The sequence below is a fragment of the Schistocerca gregaria genome, chromosome 10 (genome assembly GCF_023897955.1).
Source record: "Schistocerca gregaria isolate iqSchGreg1 chromosome 10, iqSchGreg1.2, whole genome shotgun sequence".
NCBI classification, from domain to species: Eukaryota; Metazoa; Arthropoda; class Insecta; order Orthoptera; family Acrididae; genus Schistocerca; species Schistocerca gregaria.
In genome coordinates this window covers 34,039,286-34,057,781 of record NC_064929.1, presented here as the reverse complement: position 1 = coordinate 34,057,781, position 18,496 = coordinate 34,039,286, and positions in this window count along the sequence as shown.

Sequence of the window (18,496 nt, the reverse complement as noted above, 5' to 3'; positions counted from 1 at the left end):
CCATGTTAGTAAAGTATCAAACAGTCAACGCTTTGATCATTCCCTGGAAGACCAGTGTTAGTTTGTGATGCACATCTGGAGGCATTCAGTAATCTGTGGACTATCAGAGTGTTGATGAAACACAGAAATTGAATCGGGATTGTTATACAACAGCCACAATGCGCACTTTCCTCCATGGGAGTAATGTCTCAAACTGTCTACCCTTTGATCGTTCCCTGGAAGACCAGTAGTAGATTATGATGCACATCTGGAAGCATTCTGTAATCTGCGGACTATCAGACTGTTGATGAAACACATAAATTGCATCGGGAGTGAATACAACAGTCACCATCCGCACTTTTCTCCATGAGAGTAATTCTCAAACCGTCCACGTTTTGATCGTTCCCAGGAAGACCAGTAGTAGTTTCCGATGCACATCTGGAGACAATCTGTAATCTGTGGACCTTCAAAGTGATGATGAAACACAGAAATTGCTTCGGGATTGAATACAACAGTCAGCATGCGCACTTTCCTCCATGGGAGTAATGTCTCAAAGAGTCTACGCTTTGGTCGTTCCCTGGAAGACCAGTAGTTGTTACCGATGCACATCTGGAGGCATTCCGTAATCTGTGGACTATCAGAATGTTGATGAAACACAGAAATTGCATCGGGTTTGAATAAAACAGTCACCATGCGCACTTTCCTCCATGGGAGTAATGTCTCTAACAGTCTACGCTTTGATCATTCCCTGGAAGACCAGTAGTAGTTTCCGATGCACGTCTGGAGGCATTCTGTAATCTGTGGACTATCTCAGTGTTGATGAAACACATAAATTGCATCGGGATTGAATACAACAGGCACCATGCGCACTTTCCTCCATGGGAAGAATGTCTCAAACAGTCTACGTTTTGATCGTTCCCTTGAAGACCAGTAGTAGTTACCGATGCACATCTGGAGGCATTCTCTAATCTGTGGACTATCAGAGTGTTGATGAAACACAGAAATTTCATCGGTATTGAATACAACAGTCACCATGCGCACTTTCCTACATGGGAGCAATGTCTCAAAGAGGCTACGCTTTGATCGTTCCCTGTAAGGCCAGTAGTAGTTTCCGATGGACATCTAAAGGCATTCTGTAATCTGTGGACTATCAGAGTGTTGATGAAACACAGAAAATGCATCGGGATTGAATACAACAGTCACCATGCGCACTTTCCTCCATGGGAGTAATGTCTCAAACAGTCTAAGCTTTGATCGTTACCTGGAAGACGAGTAGTAGATTCTGCTGCACATCTGGAGGCATTCTGTATCTGTGGACTATCAGAGTGTTGATGAAACACAGAAATTGCATCGGGATTGAATACAACAGTCACCATCCGCACTTTCCTCCGTGGGAGTAATGTATGAAACAGTCTATGCTTTGATCGTTCCCTTGAAGACCAGTAGTAATTTCCGATGCACATCTGGTGGCATTCTGTAATCTGTGGACTATCAGAGTGTTGATGAAACACAGAAATTTCATCGGGATTGAATACAACGGTTACCATGCCTACATTCCTCCATGGGAGTAATTCTCAAACAGTCTACGTGTTGTTCGTTCCCAGGAAGACCAGTAGTAGTTTCCGATGCACATCTGGAGACAATCTGTATCTGTGGACCTTCAAAGTGTTGATGAAACACAGAAATTGCCTCGGGATTGAATAAAACAGTCTGCATGCGCACTTTCCTCTATGGGAGTAATGTCTCAAACAGCTGACGCTTTGATCGTTTCCTGGAAGAACAGTAGTACTTACCGATGCAAATATGGGGCATTCTGTAATCTGTGGACTATCTGAGTGTTGTTGAAACACAGAAATTGCATCGGGATTGAATACAAGTGTCACCATGCGCGCTTTCCTCCATGGGATTAATGTCTAAAACAGTCTACGCTTTGACCGTTTCCTTGAAGACCAGTAGTAGTTATCGATGCACATCTGGAGGCATTCTGTAATCTGTGGACTATCACAGTGTTGATGAAAGACAGAAATTGCATCGCGATTGAATACAACAGTTACCATGCGCACTTTCCTCCATGGGAGCAATGTCTCAAACAGTCTACGTTTTGATCGTTCCCTGGAAAACCAGTAGTAGTTTCCGATGCAGATCTGGAGGCATTATGTAATCTGTGGACCTTCAAAGTGTTGATGAAACACAAAAATTGCATCGGGATTGAATACAACAGTCACCATGCGCACTTTCCTCCATGTTAGTAAAGTATCAAACAGTCAACGCTTTGATCATTCCCTGGAAGACCAGTGTTAGTTTGTGATGCACATCTGGAGGCATTCAGTAATCTGTGGACTATCAGAGTGTTGATGAAACACAGAAATTGAATCGGGATTGTTATACAACAGCCACAATGCGCACTTTCCTCCATGGGAGTAATGTCTCAAACTGTCTACCCTTTGATCGTTCCCTGGAAGACCAGTAGTAGTTTCCGATGCACATCTGGAGGAATTTTGTAATCTGTGGACTATCACAGTGTGGATGAAACACTAAAATTGCATCGGGATTGAATACAACAGTAACCATGCGAACTTTCCTCCATGGTAGTAATGTCTCGATGTGTTTACGCTTTGATCGTTCCCTGGAAGACCAGTAGTAGATTACGATGCACATCTGGAAGCATTCTGTAATCTGCGGACTATCAGACTGTTGATGAAACACATAAATTGCATCGGGAGTGAATACAACAGTCACCATCCGCACTTTTCTCCATGAGAGTAATTCTCAAACCGTCCACGTTTTGATCGTTCCCAGGAAGACCAGTAGTAGTTTCCGATGCACATCTGGAGACAATCTGTAATCTGTGGACCTTCAAAGTGATGATGAAACACAGAAATTGCCTCGGGATTGAATACAACAGTCAGCATGCGCACTTTCCTCCATGGGAGTAATGTCTCAAAGAGTCTACGCTTTGGTCGTTCCCTGGAAGACCAGTAGTTGTTACCGATGCACATCTGGAGGCATTCCGTAATCTGTGGACTATCAGAATGTTGATGAAACACAGAAATTGCATCGGGTTTGAATAAAACAGTCACCATGCGCACTTTCCTCCATGGGAGTAATGTCTCTAACAGTCTACGCTTTGATCATTCCCTGGAAGACCAGTAGTAGTTTCCGATGCACGTCTGGAGGCATTCTGTAATCTGTGGACTATCTCAGTGTTGATGAAACACATAAATTGCATCGGGATTGAATACAACAGGCACCATGCGCACTTTCCTCCATGGGAAGAATGTCTCAAACAGTCTACGCATTGATCGTTCCCTTGAAGACCAGTAGTAGTTACCGATGCACATCTGGAGGCATTCTCTAATCTGTGGACTATCAGAGTGTTGATGAAACACAGAAATTTCATCGGTATTGAATACAACAGTCACCATGCGCACTTTCCTCCATGGGAGCAATGTCTCAAACAGGCTACGCTTTGATCGTTCCCTGTAAGGCCAGTAGTAGTTTCCGATGCACATCTAAAGGCATTCTGTAATCTGTGGACTATCAGAGTGTTGATGAAACACAGAAAATGCATCGGGATTGAATACAACAGTCACCATGCGCACTTTCCTCCATGGGAGTAATGTCTCAAACAGTCTAAGCTTTGATCGTTACCTGGAAGACGAGTAGTAGATTCTGCTGCACGTCTGGTGGCATTCTGTATTCTGTGGACTATGAGAGTGTTGATGAAACACAGAAATTGCATCGGAATTGAATACAACAGTCACCATCCGCACTTTCCTCCATGGGAGTAATGTATGAAACAGTCTATGCTTTGATCGTTCCCTTGAAGACCAGTAGTAATTTCCGATGCACATCTGGTGGCATTCTGTAATCTGTGGACTATCAGAGTGTTGATGAAACACAGAAATTTCATCGGGATTGAATACAACGGTTACCATGAATACATTCCTCCATGGGAGTAATTCTCAAACAGTCTACGTGTTGTTCGTTCCCAGGAAGACCAGTAGTAGTTTCCGATGCACATCTGGAGACAATCTGTAATCTGTGGACCTTCAAAGTGTTGATGAAACACAGAAATTGCCTCGGGATTGAATAAAACAGTCTGCATGCGCACTTTCCTCTATGGGAGTAATGTCTCAAACAGCTGACGCTTTGATCGTTTCCTGGAAGAACAGTAGTAGTTACCGATGCAAATATGGAGGCATTCTGTAATCTGTGGACTATCTGAGTGTTGTTGAAACACAGAAATTGCATCGGGATTGAATACAAGTGTCACCATGCGCGCTTTCCTCCATGGGATTAATGTCTCAAACAGTCTACGCTTTGACCGTTTCCTTGAAGACCAGTAGTAGTTATCGATGCACATCTGGAGGCATTCTGTAATCTGTGGACTATCACAGTGTTGATGAAAGACAGAAATTGCATCGCGATTGAATACAACAGTCACCATGCGCACTTTCCTCCATGGGAGCAATGTCTCAAACAGTCTACGTTTTGATCGTTCCCTGGAAAACCAGTAGTAGTTTCCGATGCAGATCTGGAGGCATTATGTAATCTGTGGACCTTCAAAGTGTTGATGAAACACAGAAATAGCATCGGGATTGAATACAACAGTCACCATGCGCACTTTCCTCCATGTTAGTAAAGTATCAAACAGTCAACGCTTTGATCATTCCCTGGAAGACCAGTGTTAGTTTGTGATGCACATCTGGAGGCATTCTGTAATCTGTGGACTATCAGAGTGTTGATGAAACACAGAAATTGAATCGGGATTGTTATACAACAGCCACAATGCGCACTTTCCTCCATGGGAGTAATGTCTCAAACTGTCTACCTTTTGATCGTTCCCTGGAAGACCAGTAGTAGTTTCCGATGCACATCTGGAGGAATTTTGTAATCTGTGGACTATCACAGTGTGGATGAAACACTAAAATTGCATCGGGATTGAATACAACAGTAACCATGCGAACTTTCCTCCATGGTAGTAATGTCTCGATGTGTTTTCGCTTTGATCGTTCCCTGGAAGACCAGTAGTAGATTACGATGCACATCTGGAAGCATTCTGTAATCTGTGGACTATCAGAGTGTTGATGAAACACAGAAATTTCATCGGTATTGAATACAACAGTCACCATGCGCACTTTCCTCCATGGGAGCAATGTCTCAAACAGTCTACGTTTTGATCGTTCCCTGGAAAACCAGTAGTAGTTTCCGATGCAGATCTGGAGGCATTATGTAATCTGTGGACCTTCAAAGTGTTGATGAAACACAGAAATAGCATCGGGATTGAATACAACAGTCACCATGCGCACTTTCCTCCATGTTAGTAAAGTATCAAACAGTCAACGCTTTGATCATTCCCTGGAAGACCAGTGTTAGTTTGTGATGCACATCTGGAGGCATTCTGTAATCTGTGGACTATCAGAGTGTTGATGAAACACAGAAATTGAATCGGGATTGTTATACAACAGCCACAATGCGCACTTTCCTCCATGGGAGTAATGTCTCAAACTGTCTACCTTTTGATCGTTCCCTGGAAGACCAGTAGTAGTTTCCGATGCACATCTGGAGGAATTTTGTAATCTGTGGACTATCACAGTGTGGATGAAACACTAAAATTGCATCGGGATTGAATACAACAGTAACCATGCGAACTTTCCTCCATGGTAGTAATGTCTCGATGTGTTTACGCTTTGATCGTTCCCTGGAAGACCAGTAGTAGATTACGATGCACATCTGGAAGCATTCTGTAATCTGCGGACTATCAGACTGTTGATGAAACACATAATTGCATCGGGAGTGAATACAACAGTCACCATCCGCACTTTTCTCCATGAGAGTAATTCTCAAACCTTCCACGTTTTGATCGTTCCCAGGAAGACCAGTAGTAGTTTCCGATGCACATCTGGAGACAATCTGTCATCTGTGGACCTTCAAAGTGATAATGAAACACAGAAATTGCTCGGGATTGAATACAACAGTCAGCATGCGCACTTTCCTCCATGGGAGTAATGTCTCAAAGAGTCTACGCTTTGGTCGTTCCCTGGAAGACCAGTAGTTGTTACCGATGCACATCTGGAGGCATTTTCTAATCTGTGGACTATCAGAGTGTTGATGAAACACAGAAATTTCATCGGTATTGAATACAACAGTCACCATGCGCACTTTCCTCCATGGGAGCAATGTCTCAAACAGGCTACGCTTTGATCGTTCCCTGTAAGGCCAGTAGTAGTTTCCGATGCACATCTAAAGGCATTCTGTAATCTGTGGACTATCAGAGTGTTGATGAAACACAGAAAATGCATCGGGATGGAATACAACAGTCACCATGCGCACTTTCCTCCATGGGAGTAATGTCTCAAACAGTCTAAGCTTTGATCGTTACCTGGAAGACGAGTAGTAGATTCCGCTGCACGTCTGGTGGCATTCTGTATTCTGTGGACTATGAGAGTGTTGATGAAACACAGAAATTGCATCGGAATTGAATACAACAGTCACCATGTGCACTTTCCTCCATGGGAGTAATGTCTCAAACAGTCTACGCTTTGATCGTTCCCTGGAAGACCAGTAGTAGTTTCCGATGCACATCTGGTGGCATTCTGTAATCTGTGGACTATCAGTGTGTTGATGAAACACAGAAATTGCATCGGGATTGAATACAACAGTCACCATGTGCACTTTCCTCCATGGGAGTAATGTCTCATACAGTCTACGCTTTGATCGTTCCCTGGAAGACCAGTAGTAGTTTCCGATGCACATCTGGTGGCATTCTGTAATCTGTGGACTATCAGTGTGTTGATGAAAACAGAAATTGCATCGGGATTGAATACAACAGTCACCTTGCGCACTTTCCTCCATGTTAGTAAAGTATCAAACAGTCAACGCTTTGATCATTCCCTGGAAGACCAGTGTTAGTTTGTGATGCACATCTGGAGGCATTCTGTAATCTGTGGACTATCTGAGTGTTGTTGAAACACAGAAATTGCATCGGGATTGAATACAAGTGTCACCATGCGCGCTTTCCTCCATGGGATTAATGTCTCAAACAGTCTACGCTTTGACCGTTTCCTTGAAGACCAGTAGTAGTTATCGATGCACATCTGGAGGCATTCTGTAATCTGTGGACTATCACAGTGTTGATGAAAGACAGAAATTGCATCGCGATTGAATACAACAGTCACCATGCGCACTTTCCTCCATGGGAGCAATGTCTCAAACAGTCTACGTTTTGATCGTTCCCTGGAAAACCAGTAGTAGTTTCCGATGCAGATCTGGAGGCATTATGTAATCTGTGGACCTTCAAAGTGTTGATGAAACACAGAAATTGCATCGGGTTTGAATACAACAGTCACCATGCGCACTTTCCTCCATGTTAGTAAAGTATCAAATAGTCAACGCTTTGATCATTCAATGGAAGACCAGTGTTAGTTTGTGATGCACATCTGGAGGCATTCTGTAATCTGTGGACTATCAGAGTGTTGATGAAACACAGAAATTGAATCGGGATTGTTATACAACAGCCACAATGCGCACTTTCCTCCATGGGAGTAATGTCTCAAACTGTCTACCCTTTCATCGTTCCCTGGAAGACCAGTAGTAGTTTCCGATGCACATCTGGAGGAATTTTGTAATCTGTAGACAATCACAGTGTTGATGAAACACTAAAATTGCATCGGGATTGAATACAACAGTAACCATGCGAACTTTCCTCCATGGTAGTAATGTCTCGATGTGTTTACGCTTTGATCGTTCCCTGGAAGACCAGTAGTAGATTACGATGTACATCTGGAAGCATTCTGTAATCTGTGGACTATCAGAGTGTTGATGAAACACAGAAATTTCATCGGTATTGAATACAACAGTCACCATGCGCACTTTCCTCCATGGGAGCAATGTCTCAAACAGGCTACGCTTTGATCGTTCCCTGGAAGGCCAGTAGTAGTTTCCGATGCACATCTAAAGGCATTCTGTAATCTGTGGACTATCAGAGTGTTGATGAAACACAGAAAATGCATCGGGATCGAATACAACAGTCACCATGCGCACTTTCCTCCATGGGAGTAATGTCTCAAACAGTCTAAGCTTTGATCGTTACCTGGAAGACGAGTAGTAGATTCCGCTGCACGTCTGGTGGCATTCTGTATTCTGTGGACTATGAGAGTGTTGATGAAACACAGAAATTGCATCGGGTTTGAATAAAACAGTCACCATGCGCACTTTCCTCCATGGGAGTAATGTCCCTAACAGTCTACGCTTTGATCATTCCCTGGAAGACCAGTAGTAGTTTCCGATGCACGTCTGGAGGCATTCTGTAATCTGTGGACTATCTCAGTGTTGATGAAACACATAAATTGCATCGGGATTTTATACAACAGGCACCATGCGCACTTTCCTCCATGGGAAGAATGTCTCAAACAGTCTACGCTTTGATCGTTCCCTTGAAGACCAGTAGTAGTTACCGATGCACATCTGGAGGCATTCTCTAATCTGTGGACTATCAGAGTGTTGATGAAACACAGAAATTTCATCGGTATTGAATACAACAGTCACCATGCGCACTTTCCTCCATGGGAGCAATGTCTCAAACAGGCTACGCTTTGATCGTTCCCTGTAAGGCCAGTGGTAGTTCCCGATGCACATCTAAAGGCATTCTGTAATCTGTGGACTATCAGAGTGTTGATGAAACACAGAAAATGCATCGGGATTGAATACAACAGTCACCATGCGCACTTTCCTCCATGGGAGTAATGTCTCAAACAGTCTAAGCTTTGATCGTTACCTGGAAGACGAGTAGTAGATTCCGCTGCACGTCTGGTGGCATTCTGTATTCTGTGGACTATGAGAGTGTTGATGAAACACAGAAATTGCATCGGAATTGAATACAACAGTCACCAAGTGCACTTTCCTCCATGGGAGTAATGTCTCAAACAGTCTACGCTCTTATCGTTCCCTGGAAGACCAGTAGTAGTTTCCGATGCACATCTGGTGGCATTCTGTAATCTGTGGACTATCAGTGTGTTGATGAAACACAGAAATTGCATCGGGGTGAATACAACAGTCACCATGTGCTCTTTCCTCCATGGGAGTAATGTCTCAAACAGTCTACGCTTTGATCGTTCCCTGGAAGACCAGTAGTAGTTTCCGATGCACATCTGGTGGCATTCTGTAATCTGTGGACTATCAGTGTGTTGATGAAACACAGAAATTGCATCGGGATTGAATACAACAGTCACCTTGCGCAGTTTCCTCCATGTTAGTAAAGTATCAAACAGTCAACGCTTTGATCATTCCCTGGAAGACCAGTGTTAGTTTGTGATGCACATCTGGAGGCATTCTGTAATCTGTGGACTATCTGAGTGTTGTTGAAACACAGAAATTGCATCGGGATTGAATACAAGTGTCACCATGCGCCCTTTCCTCCATGGGATTAATGTCTCAAACAGTCTACGCTTTGACCGTTTCCTTGAAGACCAGTAGTAGTTATCGATGCACATCTGGAGGCATTCTGTAATCTGTGGACTATCACAGTGTTGATGAAACACAGAAAATGCATCGGGATTGAATACAACAGTCACCATGCGCACTTTCCTCCATGGGAGTAATGTCTCAAACAGTCTACGCTTTGATCGTTCCCTGGAAGACCAGTAGGAGTTTCCGATGCACATCTGGTGGCATTCTGTAATCTGTGGACTATCAGTGTGTTGATGTAACACAGAAATTGCATCGCGATTGAATACAACAGTCACCATGCGCACCTTCCTCCATGGGAGCAATGTCTCAAACAGTCTACGTTTTGATCGTTCCCTGGAAAACCAGTAGTAGTTTCCGATGCAGATCTGGAGGCATTATGTAATCTGTGGACCTTCAAAGTGTTGATGAAACACAGAAATTGCATCGGGATTGAATACAACAGTCACCATGCGCACTTTCCTCCAAGTTAGTAAAGTATCAAACAGTCAACGCATTGATCATTCCCTGGAAGACCAGTGTTAGTTTGTGATGCACATCTGGAGGCATTCTGTAACCTGTGGACTATCAGAGTGTTGATGAAACACAGACATAGAATCGGGATTGTTATACAACAGCCACAATGCGCACTTTCCTCCATGGGTTAATGTCTCAAACTGTCTACCCTTTGATCGTTCCCTGGAAGACCAGTAGTAGTTTCCGATGCACATCTGGAGGAATTTTGTAATCTGTGGATAATCACAGTGTTGATGAAACACTAAAATTGCATCGGGATTGAATACAACAGTAACCATGCGAACTTTCCTCCATGGTAGTAATGTCTCGATGTGTTTACGCTTTGATCGTTCCCTGGAAGACCAGTAGTAGATTACGATGCACATCTGGAAGCATTCTGTAATCTGTGGACTATCAGAGTGTTGATGAAACACAGAAATTTCATCGGTATTGAATACAACAGTAACCATGCGCACTTTCCTCCATGGGAGCAATGTCTCAAACAGGCTACGCTTTGATCGTTCCCTGGAAGGCCAGTAGTAGTTTCCGATGCAAATCTAAAGGCATTCTGTAATCTGTGGACTATCAGAGTGTTGATGAAACACAGAAAATGCATCGGGATTGAATACAACAGTCACCATGCGCACTTTCCTCCATGGGAGTAATGTCTCAAACAGTCTAAGCTTTGATCGTTACCTGGAAGACGAGTAGTAGATTCCGCTGCACGTCTGGTGGCATTCTGTATTCTGTGGACTATGAGAGTGTTGATGAAACACAGAAATTGCATCGGAATTGAATACAACAGTCACCATGTGCACTTTCCTCCATGGGAGTAATGTCTCAAACAGTCTACGCTTTGATCGTTCCCTGGAAGACCAGTAGTAGTTTCCGATGCACATCTGGTGGCATTCTGTAATCTGTGGACTATCAGTGTGTTGATGAAACTCAGAAATTGCATCGGGATTGAATACAACAGTCACCTTGCGCACTTTCCTCCATGGGAGCAATGTCTCAAACAGTCTACGTTTTGATCGTTCCCTGGAAAACCAGTAGTAGTTTCCGATGCAGATCTGGAGGCATTATGTAATCTGTGGACCTTCAAAGTGTTGATGAAACACAGAAATTGCATCGGGATTGAATACAACAGTCACCATGCGCACTTTCCTCCATTTTAGTAAACTATCAAACAGTCAACGCTTTGATCATTCCCTGGAAGACCAGTGTTAGTTTGTGATGCACATCTGGAGGCATTCTGTAATCTGTGGACTATCAAAGTGTTGATGAAACACAGAAATAGCATCGGGATTGAATACAACAGTAACCATGCGCACTTTCCTCCAAGGAAGTAGTGTCTCAAACAGTCTACGCTTTGATCGTTCCCTGGAAGACCAGTGGTAGTTTCCGATGCACATCTGGAGTAATTCTGTAATCTGTGGACTATCAGAGTGTTGATGAAACACAGAAATTGCATCGGGATTGAATACAACAATCACCATGCACACTTTCCTCAAAGGGAGTAATTCTCAAACAGTCTACGCTTTGATCGTTCCCTGGAAGACCAGTAGTAGTTTCCGATGCAAATCTGGTGGCATTCTGTAATCTGTGGACTATCAGAGTGTTGATGAAACATAGAGATTGCATCGGGATTGAATACAACAGTCACCATCCGCACTTTCCTCCATGGGAGTAATGTGTGAAACAGTCTATGCTTTGATCGTTCCCTTGAAGACCAGTAGTAATTTCCGATGCACATCTGGTGGCATTCTGTAATCTGTGGACTATCAGAGTGTTGATGAAACAGAGAAATTTCATCGGGATTGAATACAACAGTCGCCATGTGCACTTTCCTCCATGGGAGAAATGTCACAAACAGTCTACGCTTTGATCGTTCCCTGGAAGACCAGTAGTAGTTTCCGACGCACATCTGGTGGCTTTCTGTAACCTGTGGACTATCGGTGTGTTGATGAAACACAGAAATTGCATCGGGTTGTATACAACAGTCACCATGCGCACTTTCCTCCATGGGAGTAATGTCTCAAACAGTCTACGCTTTGATCGTTACCTGGAAGACTAGTAGTAGCTTCCGATGCTCGTCTGGTGGCATTCTGTAATCTGTCTAATATCAGAGTGTTGATGAAACACAGAAATTGCATCGGAATTGAATACAATAGTCACCATGTGCACTTTCCTCCATGGGAGTAATGTCTCAAACACTCTACGATTGGATCGTTCCCTGGAAGACCAGTAGTAGATTCCGATGCACATCTCGCAGCATTCTGTAATCTGTGGACTATCAGAGTGTTGATGAAACACAGAAATAGCATCGGGATTGAATACAACAGTAACCTTGCGCACTTTCCTCCACGGGAGGTCTGTCTCGAACAGTCTACCCTTTGATCGTTAACTGGAAAACCAGAAGTAGTTTCCGATGCACATAAAGTGACATTCTGTAATCTGTGGACCTTCAAAGTTTTGACGAAACACAGAAATTACATCGGGATTGAATACAACAGTTACCATGCCTACATCGCTCCATGGGAGGAATTCTCAAACAGTCTACGTTTTTATCGTTCCCAGGAACACCAGTAGTAGTTTACGATGCACATCTGGAGACAATCTGTAATATGTGTACCTTCAAAGTGTTGATAAAACACAGAAATTGCCTCGGGATTGAATACAACAGTCAGCATGCGCACTTTCCTCTATGGGAGTAATGTCTCAAACAGCCGACGCTTTGATCGTTCCCTGGAAGAACAGTAGTAGTTACCGATACACATATGGAGGCATTCTGTAATCTATGGACTATCAGAGTGTTGATGACACACAGAAATTGCATCGGGATTGAATACAACAATCACCATGCACACTTTCCTCCATGTTAGTAATGTCTCAAACAGTCTACGCTTTGATCGTTCCCTTGAAGACCAGTAGTAGTTTCCGTCGCTTATCTACAGGCATTCTGTATTCTGTGGAATATCTGAGTTTTGTTGAAACACAGAAATAGCATCGGGATTGAATACAACAGTCACCATGCGCACTTTCCTCCAAGGGGGCAATGTCTCAAACGGTCTACGATTTGATCGTTCCCTGGAAAACAAGTAGTAGTTTCCGATCCAGAAGTGGAGGCATTCTGTAATCTGTGGACCTTCAAAGTGTTGATGAAACACATAAATTAAATCGGGATTGAATACAACAGTCACCATGCGCACTTTCCTCCATGTTAGTAATGTCTCAAACAGTCTACGCTTTGATCATTCCCTGGAAGACCAGTGTTAGTTTCCGATGCACATCTGGAGACATTCTGTAATCTGTGGACTATCAGAGTGTTGATGAAACACCGAAATTCCATTGTGATTGAATACAACAGCCACAATGCGCACTTTCCTCCATGCGAGTAATTCTCAAACAGTCTACGCTTTGATCGGTCCCTCATGACCAGTAGTAGTTTCCGATGCACATCTGGAGGCATTCTGTAATCTGTGGACCTTCAAAGTGTTGATGAAACACAGAAATTGCATCGGGATTGAATACAACAGTCACCATCCACACTTTCCTCCATGTTAGTAATATCTCAAACAGTCTGCGCTTTGATAGTTCCCTGTAAGACCAATGTTAGTTTCCGATGCACATCTGGAGGCATTCTGAATTCTGTGGACTATCAGAATGTTGATGAAACACTAAAATTGCATCGGGATTGAATACAATAGTACCATGCAAACTTTCCTCCATGGAAGTAATGTCTCAAAGAGTGTACGATTTGATCGTTCCCTGGAAGACCAGTAGTAGTTTTCGATGCACATCTGGAGGCAATCTGTAATCTGTGGACTATAAGACTGTTGATGAAACACAGAAGTTGCATCGGGAGTGAATACGACAGTCACCATCAGCACTTTCCCCCATTAGAGTAATTCTCAATCAGTCTACGTTTTGATCGTTCCCAGGAATACCAGTAGTAGTTTCCTATGCACATCTGGAGACAATCTGTAATCTGAGGACCTTCAAAGTGTTGATGAAACACAGAAATTTCCTAGGGATTGAATACTACTGTCAGCATGCGCACTTTCCTCCATGGGAGTAATGTCTCTAACAGTCTACGCTTTGATCATTCCCTGGAAGAGCAGTAGTAGTTTCCGATGCACATCTGGAGGCATTCTGTATTCTGTGGACTATCAGAGTGTTGATGAAACACAGTAATTGCATCGGAATTGAATACAACAGTCACCATGTGCACTTTCCTCCATGGGAGTAATGTCTCAAACACTATACGCATTGATCGTTCCCTCGAAGACCAGTAGTAGTTTCCGATGCACATCTGGTGGCAGTCTGTAATCTGTGGACTATCAGTGTGTTGATGAAACACAGAAATTGCATCGGGATTGAATACAACAGTCACCTTGCGCACTTTCCTCCACTGGAGGTATGTCCCAAAAAGTCTACCCTTTGATCGTTAACTGGAAAACCAGAAGTAGATTCCGATGCACATAAAGTGGCATTCTGTATTCTGTGGACCTTCAAAGTTTTGATGAAACACATAAATTGCATCGGGATTGTATACAACAGTTAAGATGCCTACTTTCCTACATGGGAGTAATTCTCAAACAGTCTACGTTTTGATCGTTCCCAGGAAGACCAGTAGTAGTTTCCGATGCACATCTGGAGACAATCTGTAATCTGTGGACCTTCAAAGTGTTGATGAAACACAGAAGTTGCCTCGGGATTGAATACAACAGTCAGCATGCGCACTTTCCTCTATGGGAGTAATGTCTCATACAGTCTTCTCTTTTATCGTTCCCAGGAAGACCAGTAGCAGTTACCGATGCACATCTAAAGGCATTCTGTAATCTGTGGAAAATCAGAGTGTTGATGAAACACAGAAAATGCATCGGGATTGAATACAACAGTCACCATGCCCACTTTCCTCCAAGGAAGTAGTGTCTCAAACAGTCTACGCTTTGATCGTTCCCTGGAAGACCAGTGGTAGTTTCCGATGCACATCTGGAGGAATTCTGTAATCTGTGGACTATCAGAGTGTTGATGAAACACAGAAATTTCCTCGGGATTGAATACTACTGTCAGCATGCGCACTTTCCTCCATGGGAGTAATGTCTCTAACAGTCTACGCTTTGATCGTTCCCTGGAAGAGCAGTAGTAGTTTCCGATGCACATCTGGAGGCATTCTGTAATCTGTGGACTATCTGAGTGTTGATGAAACACATAAATTGCATCCGGATTGAATACAAGAGTCACCATGTGCCCTTTCCTCCATGGGAGAAATGTCTGAAACAGTCTACGCTTTGATCGTTCCCTAGAAGACCAGTAGTAGTTACCGATGCACATCTGGAGGCTTTCTGTAATCTGTGGACAATCAAAGTGTTGATGAAACACAGAAATTGCATCGGGATTGAATACAACAGTCACCATGCGCACTTTCCTCCATGGGAGCAATGTCTCAAACAGTCTCCGCTTTGATCGTTCCCTGGAAGGCCAGTAGTAGTTTCCGATGCACATCTGGAGGCATTCTGTAATCTGTGGACCTTCAAAGTGTTGATGAAACACAGAAATTGCATCGCGATTGAATACAACAGTCACCATGCGCACTTTTCTCCATGTTAGTAATCTCTCGAACAGTCTACGCTTTGATAGTTCCCTGGAAGACCAGTGTTAGTTTCCTATGCACATCTGGATTCATTCTGTAATCTGTGGACTATCAGAGTGTTGATAAACACAAAAATTTCATCGGGATTGAATACAACAGCCACCATGCGCACTTTCCTCCATGGGAGTAATGTCTCAAACAGTCTAAGCTTTGATCGTTACCTGGAAGACGAGTAGTAGATTCCGCTGCACGTCTGGTGGCATTCTGTAATCTGTGGACTATCAGAGTGTTGATGAAACACAGAAATTGCATCGGAATTGAATACAACAGTCACCATGTGCACTTTCCATCATGGGAGTAATGTCTCAAACACTATACGCATTGATCGTTCCCTGGAAGACCAGTAGTAGTTTCCGATGCACATCTGGTGGCATTCTGTAATCTGTGGACTATCAGTGTGTTGATGAAACACAGAAATTGCATCGGGATTGAATACAACAGTCACCTTGCGCACTTTCCTCCACTGGAGGTATGTCTCAAAAAGTCTACCCTTTGATCGTTAACTGGAAAACCAGAAGTAGAATCCGATGCACATAAAGTGGCATTCTGTAATCTGTGGACCTTCAAAGTTTTGATGAAACACATAAATTGCATCGGGATTGAATACAACAGTTAAGATGCCTACTTTCCTACATGGGAGTAAATCTCAAACAGTCTACGATTTGATCGTTCCCAGGAAGACCAGTAGTTGTTTCCGATGCACATCTGGAGACAATCCGTAATCTGTGGACCTTCAAAGTGTTGCTGAAACACAGAAATTGCCTCGGGATTGAATACAACAGTCAGCATGCACACTTTCCTCTATGGGAGTAATGTCTCATACAGTCTTCTCTTTTATCGTTCCCAGGAAGACCAGTAGCAGTTACCGATGCACATCTAAAGGCATTCAGTAATCTGTGGAAAATCAGAGTGTTGATGAAACACAGAAAATGCATCGGGATTGAATACAACAGTCACCATGCCCACTTTCCTCCAAGGAAGTAGTGTCTCAAACAGTCTACGCTTTGATCGTTCCCTGGAAGACCAGTGGTAGTTTCCGATGCACATCTGGAGGAATTCTGTAATCTGTGGACTATCAGAGTGTTGATGAAACACAGAAATTTCCTCGGGATTGAATACTACTGTCAGCATGCGCACTTTCCTCCATGGGAGTAATGTCTCTAACAGTCTACGCTTTGATCGTTCCCTGGAAGAGCAGTAGTAGTTTCCGATGCACATCTGGAGGCATTCTGTAATCTGTGGACTATCTGAGTGTTGATGAAACACATAAATTGCATCCGGATTGAATACAAGAGTCACCATGTGCCCTTTCCTCCATGGGAGAAATGTCTGAAACAGTCTACGCTTTGATCGTTCCCTAGAAGACCAGTAGTAGTTACCGATGCACATCTGGAGGCTTTCTGTAATCTGTGGACAATCAAAGTGTTGATGAAACACAGAAATTGCATCGGGATTGAATACAACAGTCACCATGCGCACTTTCCTCCATGGGAGCAATGTCTCAAACAGTCTCCGCTTTGATCGTTCCCTGGAAGGCCAGTAGTAGTTTCCGATGCACATCTGGAGGCATTCTGTAATCTGTGGACCTTCAAAGTGTTGATGAAACACAGAAATTGCATCGCGATTGAATACAACAGTCACCATGCGCACTTTTCTCCATGTTAGTAATCTCTCGAACAGTCTACGCTTTGATAGTTCCCTGGAAGACCAGTGTTAGTTTCCTATGCACATCTGGATTCATTCTGTAATCTGTGGACTATCAGAGTGTTGATAAACACAAAAATTTCATCGGGATTGAATACAACAGCCACCATGCGCACTTTCCTCCATGGGAGTAATGTCTCAAACAGTCTAAGCTTTGATCGTTACCTGGAAGACGAGTAGTAGATTCCGCTGCACGTCTGGTGGCATTCTGTAATCTGTGGACTATCAGAGTGTTGATGAAACACAGAAATTGCATCGGAATTGAATACAACAGTCACCATGTGCACTTTCCATCATGGGAGTAATGTCTCAAACACTATACGCATTGATCGTTCCCTGGAAGACCAGTAGTAGTTTCCGATGCACATCTGGTGGCATTCTGTAATCTGTGGACTATCAGTGTGTTGATGAAACACAGAAATTGCATCGGGATTGAATACAACAGTCACCTTGCGCACTTTCCTCCACTGGAGGTATGTCTCAAAAAGTCTACCCTTTGATCGTTAACTGGAAAACCAGAAGTAGAATCCGATGCACATAAAGTGGCATTCTGTAATCTGTGGACCTTCAAAGTTTTGATGAAACACATAAATTGCATCGGGATTGAATACAACAGTTAAGATGCCTACTTTCCTACATGGGAGTAAATCTCAAACAGTCTACGATTTGATCGTTCCCAGGAAGACCAGTAGTTGTTTCCGATGCACATCTGGAGACAATCCGTAATCTGTGGACCTTCAAAGTGTTGCTGAAACACAGAAATTGCCTCGGGATTGAATACAACAGTCAGCATGCACACTTTCCTCTATGGGAGTAATGTCTCATACAGTCTTCTCTTTTATCGTTCCCAGGAAGACCAGTAGCAGTTACCGATGCACATCTAAAGGCATTCAGTAATCTGTGGAAAATCAGGGTGTTGATGAAACACAGAAAATGCATCGGGATTGAATACAACAGTCACCATGCGCACTTTCCTCCAAGGAAGTAGTGTCTCAAACAATCTACGCTTTGATCGTTCCCTGGAAGACCAGTGGTAGTTTCCGATGCACATCTGGAGGAATTCTGTAATCTGTGGACTATCAGAGTGTTGATGAAACACAGAAATTTCCTAGGGATTGAATACTACTGTCAGCATGCGCACTTTCCTCCATGGGAGTAATGTCTCTAACAGTCTACGCTTTGATCATTCCCTGG